Genomic DNA, 6,000 nt, shown 5'->3' on the forward strand with positions numbered 1-6,000 from the left:
ACATTTGCACTTGTTGACATGTGGGGCTAGAATGTCTTCTTCCGCTGGGTGTGTGGGCGTGGGGACACATATGCCCGTTCTGTCTCCTGGACCAACTGTCCAGTCACAGATGACAGCTTCTGGGCCTGGACTGGGCAGACCAGAGCTCCAGACCGGCCTTTCCCCACTAACACCTCGTGTGACCTTGACCAGGTCTCACACCCTCCCTGCGCCTTGGTCCCCTCATCTGAGGAATCCTAACCTTATGATTCCCGAAGGGCAGGGATGATGAAACCCCTCGAGGACGGTTCATCCCCCACCATGACATTCATGTGGCATGTGAATTCGGAGGGGCTGGCAGTGACAGTCTGGAACCCCATGGGGAGAAGGAATCCACGGCCGTGTGGGGACGGGTTATCGACGTCTGCCGTGGGCTGGGACAAGCGAGTCTTGGTTCGTGTGCTGCGTGTTTGCCGTAACTGTGATCCCCCAGGCGACCCGTCCCAAGTGAACCCTCAAGGAGTTCCCCAAGTGCGCCCCGGAGCTGCGGTGCCCTAGTAACCCCATTTCTGCGAACACCGAGCCCTTGGAGAAATCACGCAGCTATTGAGAGGGGATTTTGCTTCGGTTTGTACTTCTCACAGGCACTTCCTGTCCCAGATAACCGGCTCCAGGGCCTGCGCTGGGGTTTACCTGGGAGGTCACAGCTGCGTCCTGAGCGCTCCCATCCGAGGGCTCCCCTCTAGAGAACAGCCCCTCAGGCTGCCTGCTTTCCTGGCAGCGCCCCTCTGCTGCAGGCTCCCCTCGGGCCCCGTTCTTGGCTGATGTGCAAACTCAGACCCGGTTTATGTGGCTGAGATGGCAGAATGCCCCACCCTCCCAGGGGCACTCTCAGAGCAGAAACCTAAGTCTCTCTAAGCATGGAATGCCAGACATGGAGGCAGGTAGAGGGGGACACATCCAAGGATGTGGGGACGGCCTCATTCCTCAGATCAGCCGGCCAGTGAGGGTCCAGCTTCATGCCACCCACCTTGGTCACAGTCGGCTGAACGCTGCGAAGGTCTCTGCCGTGTTCCTTCCTGGCACAGTCTTGTTTGACTGCGATAGGTGACTTCACTCCACCCAGTTTCCCTGGCCTTCTGGGTTGTAGGACTCCTGGCCCAGTCCCGAGGGCCAAGAAAAGACCCTGTGCTGCTCAGTGGCTCTAAATGGCAGAGAATGACTTGTGGCGGTGGGGAACATTTTGCAGGATCCCAGAATTTTCCCGAGAGCGGGAATTCCACCTCCACCCAGGGCATACATCCTTTCCACAACCCCTCACCAAATGGACGCTCAGCTTCCACTTGAATGCCTCCAGAGGCGGGGAGCTCAGTGGAGGGGTTGGCAATTCTAGGCATCTTTTATTTCCTCTTTGTGTTTTCATGTAGATTCAAGTTTTCTGCAATGAAATGATTCATTCAACAAGTATTTATGGAGCCTACTACACACTGGGCACCGTTGTAGCCCCGGCAGATACGGCAGTGAGCAAAACAGACAAAACTCCTTGCCCACGTGGAGCTGATAGTCTTATGAGGGGAGAAAGGCAACAGGCAAACAAAGAAGGAGTATATAGACTGTGTCCGATGGTGCACATGCTGTAGAGGAAAAGGAAACAAGGAAGGGGGGTGGGGGTTGCAACGTCTTCATTTTAGCAGACTGTCGGCAGTGAAGGCAACATTCATTTGAGCAATGTCCTGAGAGATGAGCCAGCTAAAGCACGTCGGTGTCATGGAAGAGAGGTCCAAATAGAGAGAACAGGGGGCTGGCTCGGTGGTGCAGTGGTTAAGTTCACATGCTCTGCTTTGGCGGCCCAGGGTTCTCTGGTTCAGATCCTGGGCGCAGATCTACACACTGCTCATCAAGCTGTGCTGCGGCAGGTGTCCCACATACAAAGTAGAGGAAGATGGGCACTGATGTTAGCTCAGGGCTAATCTTCCTCAAAAAAAACAAAAAATCTCTAGGCGATTCAAATGTGTTTCCAAGGGTAAGAACCACCGAAATAGTCCTTTAAAAAAAAGCAGCCATGGGCCAGCCTGGTGGCACAGTGGTTAAGTTCACACGTTTTGCTTTGGTGGCCTGGGGTCAGCTTGTTCCGATCCCGGGTGCGGACATGGCACTGCTTGGCAAGCCATGCTGTGGCAGGCATCCCACATATAAAGTAGAGGAAGATGGGCATGGATGTTAGCTCAGGGCCAGCCTTCCTCAGCAAAAAGAGGAGGACTGGTGGCAGATTTTAGCTCAGGGCTAATCTTCCTCAAAAAAAAAAAAAAAGCCAAATACGGGGAACAGTCTGTGCAAAGGCCCTGTGGTAGAGAGATAGAGAAACAACAGGCAGGCCAGTGCGCTGGAACCAAGTGAGCTGGCAGAGGACTGTGGGAGATGAGATGAGGTTAGCAAGGCTCAGGGGTAGGGTGCATGGTGCTTATATAAATATGGCTTCTGTAATGCAAGAAACCACATTTTTAAATAGGAAGGGGTTGGATTCTCTGGAAGTCGAATCCAGATAAAAAGAACACGCAAATCTAATCACGGTGAGCCAAGTAAAGACCGCACTGGGAAGTGCACAGTGGGACCAGCATTTCTGCAGCTCCAACAGTGCCTGGCGTCACTGGAGCCAAAGGGACAGGCTGACTTAGTTTTTACAATCGATTGTACTGATCCAGGAAAACAGAAACCAAATTGCTATGTGGGGTAAGAGGTTTAACCAAAAGGGCTGGGCTTCCTGGGGCCTAGTGGTGGTAAGGGGGGAGGTGTTAGTGTTCTCAGACCTGGAGCAGAGGCAGGTGAGGCGGACACTGGAATGGTGGGTGCCTCCCAGGACCCTCACCAGGAGGGGGTCTCCGGACCCAGGCACTTGCTATGGAAACCTTCGTGTGAGCAGCCTGGGCAGCCCTGGGGGTTCTGGTCCTGGAGGGCCAAACCCACCCTTGGGCGGCCGTTCAGGAGGATGGCAGCCAGCCGCCTATAGGACTCCACTGGGTTGTCGATCTATTAATAAGCCTGTTGCCCAGGAAGCATATGAAGCTCAGATACCTCCACGACGTGCTAACTATGCTTGGGCTGGGCCTCCAGCTCCAGGCCTACCTGCCCACCTGGTCTTTGCTGAACTTGGAGCTACGGGCTGAGGCTGCAACAGGGAATAAGACAGGCCTGGGTCAGTCAATGAGCTAACGGGTGGTGACAGGAGAGTGGGTGGGAGATGAAGTGAGGCAGGGCAGGAGAGAGGGAGGTGGAAGGCCAGAGGGGAGTGATGGTCACAGAGTCTGCACTTCGTCTTGAGCCCTGGCCAGCCCGAGCCCAGCGCAGATGGCCACGGACGGTACAGGAACATTCAGAACTCTCTGTCCTTTACCAGAGCCTGACAACGTGTCATTGTTACAGTCATGGACATAGATCATTATCTTCTAAATGGTATTTTTGGCGTGTGCGTGTTTACTCGCTTTGATATGGAGAGAGAGGAGGCAGGGTCACCTGCCAGGCTTGGCACACTTTCACCCAGGACTCCAGGAGAGGCTCCCCAGAGTGTCCGGGCCCCACGAGGGACTGTGACCCCCGCACTCCCTTTCCGCCCTCTGCCCCAGCCCCCGTATATACCGCCTAGCCCGGTCCAGCAGGGCCCAGCCAAGGTGAGCAATTACGGCCAGGAGCTGATGACAAAGAACACAGTAAGCTTCCTGCCCCATCCACTAGCCCTTGCAGTGGTCACTGAGGTCAGTTGGCCTGACACGGGTTCAAATTCTGACTGTACCACTTCCGGTACATGTGACCTTGAGCAAGTTATTTAATCCGTCTAAGACTAAATGTTCTCCTCTGTAAAATGGGTAGCACTTACTTCACAGGGTGGTTTGGAGGATTATAAAAGACCCTGCCTTTACAGATCTTAGCACGGTGCCGGCTCATAGCAAGGACTCAGGAAATGTTAACCATTACGATTATTTTCATCATCGTTACTGTCGGTGTGACCACCTTACACTCTACTGTTGACACAGGATTTCACTGCCCAAGTTTGCGTTTGTGTTTATGATTGTGTTGGCACCAAGCGGCCCTTTTTAATTGCTGCTGGCTAACGAGAAAAGAGCAGAGGCAGATTTAACGCGTAAATGATGCGTTGAAGCCAAGGAAGGCCAAATGATGTAAGAGCCCACTGTGCAAACAGAAGTCTTGCAGCAATTCAAATAGAGAAAAGTAGTGGGAGAACTGAGTCATCGCCCAGCACATGGCAGCATCCACAGACCTGTCCCGCTCAGGGAGTCTGCTCCCATTGGTCAGTCCCGTATCGGCACGAGGGGCGATTTGGTTTCAGCCAAAAAACGTCATCCTTCCCATTGAACCAATGCTGTCACTTTGAGTTGTGTTGGGTTTGTAGTTTTGTTTATATTTATTGTGTAAATATCTCCAGCATGTATTGCCAAGTAAAAAACCAAATTGTAATATGCTTCCTTTTGATAAAAAGGGAAGTAGGAAAAATAAAAAATAAAAAAAAGGGAAGTAGGAGAATAGAGGTGTGTGTGTGTGTGTGTGTAACTTTTTTCCTCTTGCCAGAAGGATAAATCAGATCTAATAAAAATTCGTACTGGAGTGTGGAGGGGAACCACGTGGAAGGGGCCAAGGGAGGAGCAAGATTGCTCCCTATGTATTTTTCTATTTAGTTTTTATCTTTTTTAAAGATTTTATTTTTCCTTTTTCTCCCCAAAGCCCCTCAGTACATAGTTGTGTATTTTTAGTTGTGGGTCCTTGTAGTTGTGGCATGTGGGACGCCACCTCAGCGTGGCCTGATGAGCGGTGCCCTATCCGCCCCCAGGATTCAAACCGGCAAAACCCTGGGCCACCGAAGCAGAGTGCGCGAACTTAACCACTTGGCCACGGGGCCGGCCCCTCTATCTAGTTTTGACGTTTGAGTCATTTTGGATTAATGCTTGCGTGAGAGCTGTCAGAAGGAATGTATACCTACTATAACAAAAATAATTGGCCTTAGTCAGCATTGGGGAGGCCGCAGAAGTTCTCTTTCAGTAAAGGGCATGTACAAGGTTCAGAGCAGAGACCTGTGTCAGTGACGGAGAGCCCGGTCCGTTCCCAGGAGAGCAGTCTTCCTAGAACACTATCTGGAAATTATTTCTTCTCTCTAAAAACGAGCAGGTCAGAACGATCAGCCCTACAGGACCCTATGAGGAGGGAACTTAGCGAGCACAATGATGGGGCCAGCGTTGGGACACAGCATAGCTACATGTCCCCCATGTGGCCAGATCCCCAGACGCCCCTTAGAGAGCACAGCCCACTAGTGTGCCTGAAATGGGTTCCAGAGCCTCTAGGCACCAAGCAGGCATCAGGATTTGGGGTGGCAGCTGCCCACAAGGCCCCGCCAGCCCCCATCAGCCTGGTCCTATTGTCCCGGAGGGCTGCCCATCTCTTCTCTGCATCCCAATGTGAACAAGTTGGGAAGGGCTCCCTCGGCAGACTGTCTGCTCACCTCCATCCTCAGAGGCGAGAGGTGAAAGGAGCAGGCAGCTTGCAAATGGGTACAAGGCACCTCGTGGGCCACCCAGGGACCAGGCCACACCAAAGGCTGCTCTGAGCGCAGACAGCAGTGCAAGGAGGCTGGCAGCTCTCCTGCCTGGGAAAAAAACAACCTATCACCACCAGAAGGAGAGCCACAGTGAGGGCAGAGATTTCACCCATGAAAGCTTGGGGTTAGGCCAAAGTGGAAAAGTTAGAAAAACCTCCAAGGTCAGCCCACCGGAACAGCCTTCCTGCCTCAGAAGGAAGGAGGATGTGATTTAATCACGGTGGCCATCGTTGCTGGCCAGGCGCTGTGCTGCGTGCTTTACAGGTGTCACCTGATGAGCTGAGGAGCCTTTACCCCACTTTACAGACAAGGAAACTGAGGCCCCAGGAGGTTAAGTCATTCCAGTGAGTTTCAGAGCTGGATTTGACCCTGGGGCTGGGCTGGTAACCAGCACACTAGACGGCCTCCTGTAACGTCTG

Source organism: Equus asinus, chromosome 2 (assembly GCF_041296235.1).
Source record: "Equus asinus isolate D_3611 breed Donkey chromosome 2, EquAss-T2T_v2, whole genome shotgun sequence".
NCBI lineage: Eukaryota > Metazoa > Chordata > Mammalia > Perissodactyla > Equidae > Equus > Equus asinus.